Raw genomic sequence first — 12403 nt, forward strand, 5'->3', positions numbered from 1 at the left:
AGACACTTAGGTCTGAAAGTTGCAAAGAAATAAAGGATCAATACCAAACAGGAGTTGAACCATCAATTCACGTAAGCAATTCATTATGATAACCTGTGGAAATATCAACCCAGCAAAGGAGTTCAATTTTCTTTTTAATGGTGCATAATACCCCAATCAATTTGGAGACAAAGTGTTTGAGGATTCAATTTGCTAATTATCAATTACACATGGAACAAATATAAACCAAATTTTGAATACTTTTGTCAATGTAAAACTGATGCAGGAGCATCTGGCTGACAGGACAAAGACAAAATGAAGGCGGTTTGGTCTCTAAAGGGGACGGAGGAGTAAACTTACTGAATGGATAACATGCTTGCATCTTTTATCTTTTACTTTTATTTCATTAAGTTGTTGAAGTTAAATTAGTGAACAGTAATTAGGAACAGTAGGATTAGTTAGAGTAAATGTTTTAAACATTTAATTTCACCTTTGTAATAATGTTGAACGACAATGAAAAGTTTTGTACAAAAAATAACTGATGTAACTGATCGGACATAACTAACAGCAGTTAGTAACCGTTTCCTAACAGTTTCTTTAAGAGATAGACAGAACACAATGCAAGTTTCGGTTGTCAGAGAAATAAGAAAAAAAAAATAAGAATCATAATTTCGGTGCACATTTCCTATCCAACGTCCCAAAGACTGTCTATGTTGTATGAAAATGCATTCGTTTATATACAATATAGTTTGTTGGTGATTTTCCTCACAGGCTTATGACGCGACTGGAGTCATAACGAACTTAGAAATTTAATGTAAGCACACAGGTTGCGAAAAAATCCAAGGAACGTGCAGTGGGAGCCAATCATACAGTCCTCAAGACCACGTACACAATTGAACATCAAAGGGGTGGAACTAGCGAGCCCAAACAAGCAACTAAATTCCAATATTGCTAGGTAAGCGAATGAATAACCAATAACAGTTCCATACTTAATTTAATACAGTCAAGAAACTAGAATTCTGGTTCATTTATACATATATATATCCTGTTAGAAACGAAAGAGATGAGGACCCATTCCACAAATACATTGTCCATGCCTATGACCAAGCGGGGATTTTGAACATGGCACGGGGTTAGAACCCTCGACCCATTACGGTAACCAGACAGAGAAGGAGCTCAGTGTCAATCTATAGTGAAACTGTGTACAAACAGTGACTAGTAAATCATAATTACACAGAACCTAACAGTCATAGCCTAAGGCTGAACATAAGCAACCAGAAAACAGAGAACAACACTACCTGTGTCCAGTTGGAGGAGCCAAATTGCCAGACGCCAAGACCCTCGAGTGGCCATACCTGCAACAACAAACAACAAGCGAAATAAGTGCCGACAGTAGAAAGAAAAGAGGACTCGCAACATAACAAAGCAAATAAATCTCAGTTTTTTTTACCTGACGAAGGCAAGCCGCAGCCGTAACAGTTCCACCAGGTTCTCCTGCTCACAAGGAGCCGAACATTAGTTGACTGAGGGAAAAGGAGAAGATATCGATAGCATGGAGCCGAATGAACTTACCCTGTGATGACGGAGGAACCGAAGAAGGTTGACACCAGATTCTACCAGTTTTGGTTGCCACCTGAAGCAGCACCAACCAGCAAACGACCACGACAATCGAGGAAGACACTGATCCAGGTGGATATTGGTGGCCACCTGCCAAGTCCACCTGGACCCCCACCATTGTCTTTCTCAGCATTTTCAGTTTCCTTAATTGTAGCACAACTTACTATTTTTAGCAGTTTTTCGGGTCCTGAACTTCCGGAGCCGTTTTGAGGTCCTAAACGACGTTTTTTGGGAAATCTGGGGGCAACATGGGTCCGTGGACCGATGTTGCCCTTCCCAAAGTGGTAGTGCTCGGATAGATATTTCTAACGAGCTATCATACGCGTCAAACGGAGATCGTATGCCAAAGTTACGACCCCGGGAAATTGATGTACCAATTTACCCAAACGGGGCCCACAATTTGGCGTTTCATCTTCTTGGGTTAGGTTTCGGGATGTGAAGGGTTTTCCATTGTTTCTCAACAATAAATAGGCCTTCGAGCCTCATTGTAATACAGTTGGGAACAGTTCAGAGGCATGTAGCCGCACATCTCTTCTCAGAGATAGCTACCATCGCCCTAGCTGGTTTATTTCCATTTCTGGTTGTAAGCATATTTCAGTATTTTACAGTAATGAAATGAAGTATTATTTCCGCTGCATCTTTGTATTTATGGTTATCGCATCTCTGTATTTATGGTTATCTCTATAATCTATTGCGTTCCTGCTTAAATCCGGATCAGTGGTATCAGAGCGGTCTGCTTTTTCTCTGTTTTTCTTTGCATGTCCCCAACGAGGTCGGGATATAAGGAGTTAGGGCTTGAACTGGTCGAACCCTTGCAAGACCAGCCTCGCAAATCCCGACGGCCTCCCATGGCGGATGAGAAGAAAGACGAGGGGGCAGGAGATCCTATCAAAATCTTGCTCGAAGAAGCGCTCAAGCGGCAAAGGAACGCGATGATGGATAGCTTTGCGCAGATCCTTCAGCGGCTACCCAGAGGCGACGCATCGGCTTCCAACAGCGACTCTGGAAACGCCACACCGTTTAAGGTACAAGTGAATTTTGAAATCCCCATATTCGAGGGTAAAATAGACGCAGATGCCGTAGATAAATGGTTAAATCTACTAGATGGGTATTTTTCTGTTCATGAATTTTCAAGTCGGGAAAAGATTGTTTTCGCTCTTCTCAAAGCAGCCCCCCACGTCAAGGACTGGTGGGAAACGTACTGCGAGCAGAAGGATGAAAGTACAGGCTCACTATTTTCAGCCGCACCCACTTGGAATGACTTCCGGGATGCCATCAAGGAGCAGTACTACCCTATCGGAACCTATGAGGACAAATACATCAAATGGACCACATTGCGGCAGGGACGAGACCAAGATGTGCCGGAGTTCACAAACATTTTTCATACCCTTCGCACACAGTTGGGTATCAAAGATTCTGAGCTGCATCTGGTACTCAAATACCGTGGCTGCCTGCACAGATACATCCAGGAAGAGATGGTGTTCTTGAACATCTCCTCACTTGGCACAGCATACCGATACGCTGTCAAAATCGAGCAAAAGTTCAAACAGAAGAAGCGAGACTTTGGATCTACAAATCCGAAGCCCAAAGGACAAAGCCAAGGCGGGGTGACCCAAGACAACCCGTCGAAGCCGCAAGAAAAGAACAACACCACGAAGCCAAAGAAGGACACAGGAAAGTGGTGTGAATTCCACAAGAGTCCCACTCATAACACAAGTGAGTGTCGGACCAAGCAGTCGCTGGTGGCCGAATTGAAGGCTTCCGAATTAGATGCATGTTCCGATCCTGAGCCAGAACCCGACAAGGGGAATGGCAAAGGGAAGCAGATCATTGATGCGGATCCCAGCGCCACTGTTGCCACCGCCAAGATCCAGAAAGATGAGTCCGAAAATCCAGAGGAAGGGGAGCGTCTTTTCCACTCACAGATGTGGGTGAAGGGTTCGCCGCTACAATTCATTGTCGACAGTGGCAGCCAAAAGAACCTGGTTTCAGCAGAGGTCGTGAAGCGGTTGGGCCTACCAACCACACCACACCCACAGCCATACAGTATCGGGTGGCTTCATGAAGGACGAGATCTCAAAGTTCGCCAGCAGTGCCGCCTTCCCTACAGCATCAAGCCCTTCACAGACGAGGTATTGTGTGATGTTACACCTCTGGATGTTTGTGATGTACTATTAGGCCAGCCATACTTGTGGAGGCGACATGCTGTGTATGAGTCAAGGCCTCGTGCTGTCATTATTTCTTTGAATAATTCATTATACAGGATACCGGAGGTAGCCCCACCGACTGCCACATCCTTGATCACTACCAAGAGAGGCAGCAAGCTCATATCACAGACTAGGAAATTCATCTGTATGGTTCACTCCCAAAGTAAGGGGAAGATCGTTGCTACATCCATGACTCCTGCAAAGGGTTCCTCCACGCAGCAGCAGCAGCAAAGGGATACGGTCATAACAAAACACAGGAACAACTTCTCCTCACCCACATGGGTACCACACAAGTTTCAGGTGGGCAACAAAGTCTGGTTGCATCGACAGAAAGAACGCCTTACCAGAACCCATCAGAAACTCAGACCACTCCGACATGGTCCTTACACCAGTACCAAGGCTACGGGCAACAATGCTTTGAAGCACAGCCTTCCTCCATTCCTTCGCTTGCACCGAATGTTCAATGTGGACCATCGTCGACCATGCTTCCCACCATCACTGGACACATCAAAGATTGCAGGACAAGTTCAGCAGATGGAGGAACTCAACGCAATGGGGACCATTGCTTCCTAAGGGGGGAGGAATGATCCAGGTGGATATTGGTGGCCACCTGCCAAGTCCACCTGGACCCCCACCATTGTCTTTCTCAGCATTTTCAGTTTCCTTAATTGTAGCACAACTTACTATTTTTAGCAGTTTTTCGGGTCCTGAACTTCCGGAGCCGTTTTGAGGCCCTAAACGACGTTTTTTGGGAAATCTGGGGGCAACATGGGTCCATGGACCGATGTTGCCCTTCCCAAAGTGGTAGTGCTCGGATAGATCTTTCTAACGAGCTATCATACGCGTCAAACGGAGATCGTATGCCAAAGTTACGACCCCGGGAAATTGATGTACCAATTTACCCAAACGGGGCCCACAATTTGGCGTTTCATCTTCTTGGGTTAGGTTTCGGGATGTGAAGGGTTTTCCATTGTTTCTCAACAATAAATAGGCCTTCGAGCCTCATTGTAATACAGTTTGGAACAGTTCAGAGGCATGTAGCCGCACATCTCTTCTCAGAGATAGCTACCATCGCCCTAGCTGGTTTATTTCCATTTCTGGTTGTAAGCATATTTCAGTATTTTACAGTAATGAAATGAAGTATTATTTCCGCTGCATCTTTGTATTTATGGTTATCGCATCTCTGTATTTATGGTTATCTCTATAATCTATTGCGTTCCTGCTTAAATCCGGATCAGACACAGACATTAAAAACGCATACCAAAGAGAAGGGACGTAGGAACGTAACAGAAAGCCACAGACACCCGACAAACAGTCAAAATTTAACACATACCATACAAGAGATTGAATTTACTGATTGGTTACAGCCACTGCTGGACGAAGAGGGAAGATTATCGGCCGAAACCCTGAACCAAAGGACACAGCAACAGAGTTCCATATCGAAACCACGAAGAACCACCGAAAGCGCATAGCTCACAGAATCGAGAGAACGAACAAGTGAATGACTTGGGTGTGGGTTTGAAATGCCCATACCAAAGCAGGCTCGAGGAATCCCAAGGAGGGACAGTTGTCAAACAACCAGAGGAAAACGTACCAATCACAATCCCTATCATTATTTCAACAGCCAATGAATCGATTTGCATAAAAAATTTGCTGTCCATCATTAACTTCCGTTGTACTCCTGCATCGGTATTCAGAGGAAGCGTGTTACGTGGGCTGGCCCCATCAAATGGTATCAGAGCAAGGAGTTGAAGGAATCGGAATATGGAGGTTCAAAGATGAGGACGTGGAAGAGGTGTGCGCAGAGCAGTAGATGAGGGCTTGAGGGAAGAATTAAGGGCCCTTACTGCTCGCTTAGAAGCAGTGGAGGCAGGAAGGAGAAGAGACCCAGAACTTGGGGATGACAGTGAGGAGGAGGTAGTAACTGCTACAGACGGATCAGATGAAGAAGCCCCAGAGTTAAAACTGTTGAGATCGGTATTGCTAGCTAGCAGCAAACCCAAACCAGAGATTCCTAACTATGATGGCAGTCTATCCACAGAGGTTCTGCTGGACTGGATAAGTGAGTTAGATAAGTATTTTGAAAACAAAGAGATTAGTGAGGACAAAAGGGTCAGATTTGCTGCAACCAAGTTAAAGGGACACGTCGCCTTATGGTGGGACAGTGTCCAGGCAGACAGAAGGAGAATGAACAAGCTACCGATAAGGAAGTGGCCAAGGATGGTGGCAAAACTGAAAGGCAGATTCCTGCCTAAAGATTATCAGGTTGAGCTCTACCGACGGGTACAAAAATTAAGACAGAAAGGTATGACCGTAAAGGATTACACAGAAGAACTTTATCGTGTAAACCTGAGGGCTGGTTATACTGATGATACTCCAAAGAAGACAACGAGATATGTGAACGGTTTGAGGTTTGAAATACTGGATGAGATCAATATTCTTTCTCCACGGAACATAGAAGAAGCCTTTCAGAGTGTTGTAAAGGCTGAGGAAAATATTAATAGAAAACAGAATAACAGGAGAGGATGAGGAAATGGCAGAGGACGAGGACAGTCCTACGGCAGAGGGAGAACTGCCACTAACAGCGAAGAGGGCAGCAGCTCCAGGGCTTCAGGAATAGCAGAGAAGGGAGATAGCACGAGAGGAGGTCGGCCATATCAGCGAGGAAGAGGGAATGGCCGAGGAAGGGGAGCTAATGTCCAGTGCTACAGGTGCCACAAGTGGGGGCACAGATCCTTCGAATGCCCGGAAGTAGAGCACGCTAGCCAGAGGGGAACATTTGTTGCACAGCCTGAGGAAGCTGAGGCACTGCCCCAGGAGGTGGAAAATGTGGCAGAAACAGGAGAGGCTTTGGTTTTAAATAAAGTACTGTTGAAGCCAGCCAAGGAGACGACTGAGTAGACCCAACGGAAGGCACTGTTCCGAACAGTTTGCAAATCACATGGAAAGTGCTGTAAATTGATCATGGACAGTGGGAGTACAAACAATTTAGTTGCCACCAAGATGGTGGAGAAGATGGGATTGAGGCGACTTAAACATCCCACACCTTACAAGGCATTGTGGCTGCAGAAAGGCCACCAGCTATTAGTTTATGAACAGTGCGAGGTTGAATTTCACATTGGCAAGTACCAGGACAAGGTTGTCTGCGATATCATGCCAATGGACGTGTGCCATATACTGCTGGGGAGACTGTGGCAGTATGATCGGAAGGTGATGCACGATGGGAAGACGAATTGTTAGAAATTTGTGAAAGATGGAGTCAAGCATACGCTTGTACCCATCAAAGAAGAGGATACAGTAAAAGCAAGTGGAACAAAAGCATTATTGGTAGGAGGAAAACAATTTATTAAATAGATTAAGGAAAACAAAGTGAATTATGCCGTTGTAAGGAGAACTAAGGCTGTGTTGCTGAACACAAAAATGTCTGAATTGCCTGCAGCGATTCAGGAGATGTTAGAAGAATTTAAGGACACTGTAGTTGATGACTTACTAGACAAGTTGCCTCCCAAGGGGAGCATCAGCCATCATATCGATTTCATACCCGAAGCAATCCTACCAAATAAAGCGGCGTATCGAATGAGCCTGAAAGATAATGAAGAGATTCGCAAACAGGTGCAAGAGCTGCTAGACAAGGGGCTGATCAGAGAAAGCTTGAGCCCTTCTGCGGTACCAACAGTACTCGCACCTAATAAGGGTGGAGAATGGTGGATGTTTACGGATTCATGAGTTATCATTAAAATCACTATTTGATACAAATTTTCCTTACCCAAAATGGATGATATGATGGATTGTCTCAATGGCACAACTTATTTTACAAAGATTGATCTGAAAAGTAGTTATCATCAGATCAGGATCAGAGAAGGAGACGAGTGGAAGACAGCCTTCAAAACTAATGAAGGGTTGTACAAGTGGCTAGTCATGCCGTTCGGTTTGAGTAACGCTCCTAGTACTTTTATGAGGTTGATGAATGAGATGTTAAAAGAATTTATCGGTAAGTTTGTGATAGTATATCTTGATGATATTTTGATTTTCAGCAAAACGAAAGAAGAGCACCTTCAACATGTTCAAAGAGTGCTAGAGAAATTACAGCAAAACAAACTTGAAGAAATGTACTTTCCTGCAGAAGGAACTAGTTTATTTGGGGTTTGTAGTCATAGAAAATGAATTGAAGATGGATCTAGAAAAGATCGCAGCAATCGTCAATTGGCTGTCACCAAAGAGCTTGTTTGAGGTACGTAGCTTTCACGGGTTGGCGAGTTTTTACCGCAAGTTTATAAGGAATTTTAGTGAAATCTGTGCGCCGATGCTAGACACCATCAAAAAGGCCAGTCAACCTTTTTGTTGGACCAGAGTAGCAGAGAACAGTTTTCAGCTTTTGAAGTGGAAGATTACAGAGAGGCTAATTTTAAGGCTACCAGATTTTAACAAGCTTTTCCAGGTTCGATGCGATGCAAGTGGGACAGCTATTGGCACTGTGCTCAGTCAGGAAGATAGACCTGTGGCATTCTTTAGTGAGAAATTGAACGAGAGCAGGCAAAAATATTCCTCGTATGACAAGGAATTTTATGCCGTGGTCCAAGCTTTAAAGCATTGGAGACACTACCTGCTGGGAAACGAGTTTGTATTATTTTCTGATAATTTAGCGCTGCAATATGTAATGCAACAACACAAATTAAACCATAAGCACGCCAAATGGGTAGAGTATCTGTAGAGTTTCACCTTCGTGCTAAAACACATCAGTGGGCAAGCCAATAAAGTGGCAGATGCCTTGAGCAGAAGAGCTTTTCTCTTACAGGAAAGTACAATATAGGTGATGGGATTCGAACACTTAAAGGATTTGTACCAGACTGACACAGACTTCAAGGAAGCCTTTGAAGCCTGCCAAAATTCCGTGCTGAGAAATACAAGTCCATGGTTGGACTACAATTTGTAGGAAGGACTATTATTCAGAGGTGGACAGTTATGTATCCCAGACTGTTCGATGAGGGAAAATATTATACGGGAGAAACATAGTGGGGGTCTAGCCGGTCATTTCGGCATAGACAAAACTTTGGAGCAGCTCGGACACTTTTATTACTGGCCCAGAATGCGCAGGGATGTACAATGATATGTGAACAGGTGTAAAGTCTGCCAACTAGCGAAAGGACATAGTCATAATACTGGACTTTACACGCCACTACCTATTCCAAGTAGGTTGTGGGACTCAGTCAGCATTGACTTTGTCTTGGGACTACCTAGAACGCAGCGAGGATATGACTCGGTAATGGTGGTGGTCGACAAGTTTTCAAAAATGGCGCATTTCATCCCTTGTCGGAAAACTAGTGATGCTACTCATATTGTTAGATTACATGGCCTACCCAAATCTATTGTTTCTGACAGGGACGTAAAATTCACAGGACACTTTTGGCCCACCTTGTGGAAAAAGTTGGACACACAGTTGAGTTTCAGTTCTGCGTATCATCCGCAGACTGATGGACAAACAGAAGTGGTGAACAGGAGTTTGGGAAATTTGTTACGGAGTTTGACTGGGGAAAATTCATGGTTATGGGATCGTACTCTCGCTCAGGCAGAATTCGCTTATAACAATTCGCCAAATCGCAGCACCGAACACAGTCCATTTCAAATCTTATATGGTATGCATCCTCAAGGGATACACGAACTGCGAGATTTGGGAAAGTTGGAGCGGAGGAGTGCTGATGGAGAAGACTTTGCTGAAGCGATGAGTGAACTACACGAACGGGTGAAGTTAAAGTTGCAGGACAACGTGCAGAAATACAAACAACAGGCAGATTTAAAGTGACGGGAAATCCAATTTAACATTGGTGACGAGGTCCTTGCACACTTGCGCAAAGAACGGTTTCCTAAGGGTGCGTACAATAAGCTAAAATTTAAGAAGATTGGTCCCTGCAATATTTTGCGTAAGTTCTCAGCCAATGCTTATGAAATCCAGCTGCCACCTGATATAGGCATATCACCTATTTTCAATGTGGCGGACCTATTCCCATATACTGCCAACGCAGAGGAAGACAGTGTGGTACGGCCAGAACGGGACACCCAAATTGGAGACAGTTCCTGGATGAGGCACATGCCTTCGATTCAGCCCCATGAGATCGAGAGGATTCTCGATACCCAGGTAGCCAAGAAGACTCGCAGGAAGGAGTATCTACAATACCTCGTCAAGTGGAAGAACTGTCCAATTGAGGACAGTTCGTGGCTTGACGTGGGGCAGATACAGAAGGCTGGTTATTTTGTGGAGGAGCTCATGGAACGGAGCCATGATTTTCTCTTACCCCGGGAGCCTGATGCAAGAGCATCTGGCTGATAAGACAAAGACAAAATGAAGGCAGTTTGGTCTCTGAAGGGGACGGAGGAGTAAACTTACTGAATGGATAACATGCTTGCATCTTTTATCTTTTACTTTTATTTCATTAAATTGTTGAAGTTAAATTAGTGAACAGTAATTAGGAACAATAGGATTAGTTAGAGTCAATGTTTTAAACAGTTAATTTCACCTTTGTAATAAAGTTGAACGACAATGAAAAGTTCTGTACAAAAAATAACTGATGTAACTGATCGGACATAACTAACAGCAGTTAGTAACAGTTTCCTAACAGTGTTTTTAAGAGAGAGACAGAACACAATGCAAGGTTCGATTGTCAGAGAAATAAGAAAAAAAAAAGAAGAATCATAATTTCGGTGCACATTTCCTATCCAACGTCCCAAAGACCGTCTATGTTGTATGAAATTGCATTCGTTTATATACAGTATAGTTTGTTGGTGATTTTCCTCACAGGCTTATGACACGACTGGAGTCATAACAAACTTAGAAATTGAATGTAAGCACACAGGTTGCGAACAAATCCAAGGAACATGCAGTGGGAGCCAATCATACAGTCCTCACGACCATTTACACAATTAAACATCAAAGGGGTGGAACTAGCGAGCCCAAACAAGCAACTAAATTCCAAGATTGCCAGGTAAGCGAATGAATAACCAATAACAGTTCCATACTTAATTTAATACAGTTGAGAAACTAGAATTCTGGCTCATTTATACATACATTTATACATACATATATATATATATATATATATATATATATATATATATATATATATATATATATCATGTTAGAAACGAAAGAGATGGGGACCCATTCCACAAATACATTGTCCATGCCTATGACCAAGCGGGGATTTTGAACACGGCACGGGGTTAGAACCCTCGACCCATTACAGTAACCAGACAGCAGTGTCAATCTATAGCGAAACTGTGTACAAACAGTGACTAGTAAATCATAATTACACAGACCCTAACAATCATAGCCTAAGGCCGAACAGAAGCAACCAGAAAACAGAGAGCGACACTACCCGTGTCTAGTTGGAGCAGCCAAATTGCCAGACGCCGAGACCCTCGAGCGGCCATACCTACAACAACAAACATCAAATGAAATAAGTGCCGACAGTAGAAAGAAAAGAGGACTCACAACATAACAAAGCAAATAAATCTCATTTTTTTTTTACCTGACGAAGGCAAGCCGTAGCCGTAACAGTTCTGTTAGAGTCGGTCTAGTAGCCCTCCACCAGAGATCAAAGCTCTTTGCATTTCATGATTAGGTGTCCCATTAGTGTGATCATGTTGCATTCCGTTAGGCATGCCATAACCTCGGTGGAGGGAGTTTGTGTCTTTTATTCCCCTCCTGTTTGGCACTGCTGGTTCAGGTTTGTTTAAGTAAATAAAATCTTCAAAGGGTCATTCATCTTGTTTTAAATTTCGAAGTCTTAGGTCTAGGGTTGAGTCAATTTTTGTCTTGAGAGGTCATAAAGGACCAGCAGGCCAGAGGGATGTCCTTCATAAAGCATCATTTCAATAATTCTCATCATTGTACAGTTAAATTATCACCTTGTTTTCAAAACTTTGTTTTTGAAAAACAAAGGTCATTATCTCGTTTTTGTAAAAATTGTCAAAATTTCAAATTCTCCAAATGTTGAAGCGCAGCCTTGGTCTCCTTTGCCAAAGCATCTTAGAAGCCATCCCTGCAAAAATTTTCAGAAGAAATCATCATTTCAACCAATTTTTTTCAAAAAAAGGAAACCAGAAGTCAGAGCCAATTAATTCAAAAAGTGTTAACACTCAAACATTATAAAGTGGGTTTTGAGCAAATAAAAAATCTAAAGGGAGCCTATAAAAGCACATCACTCTTCATTAGCAACTCATTTGCCTCTCACAAGCCAAGTGAATCCTTGTAAAGACGATTTCAAGAGTCATTGAGCAAATTGGGCAGTTTCAGGGGCGCGCTACGCATCAGGGTGGGTACGGTACGCGTCAGGGGCGCGCTACGCATCAGCGCGATTTTCTCAGTGTAATTTTGTTCAGGCGCTATACACCAGAGGGGCGCTACGCGTTGGGCAAGGTGCGCTAAGCGTTGGGTTTTTTGCCAAATAAAATGCCAGTAAGCTACCAAATCCTCTTTTCTCTCAAGCAAATTTCAGGTAGGCCTCTCCTCCATGGCTAGTTTTGGTTTTGCAAGATGAATGAGAAATTAATATGTTAAAATGCCATGAAAATGAGAAGTCAAAACCCTACATTTCTGTGGAAGA

Source organism: Pinus tabuliformis, chromosome 2_1 (assembly GCF_031772625.1).
Source record: "Pinus tabuliformis cultivar Carrire ecotype Pingquan chromosome 2_1, CPIR1, whole genome shotgun sequence".
NCBI classification, from domain to species: domain Eukaryota; kingdom Viridiplantae; phylum Streptophyta; class Pinopsida; order Pinales; family Pinaceae; genus Pinus; species Pinus tabuliformis.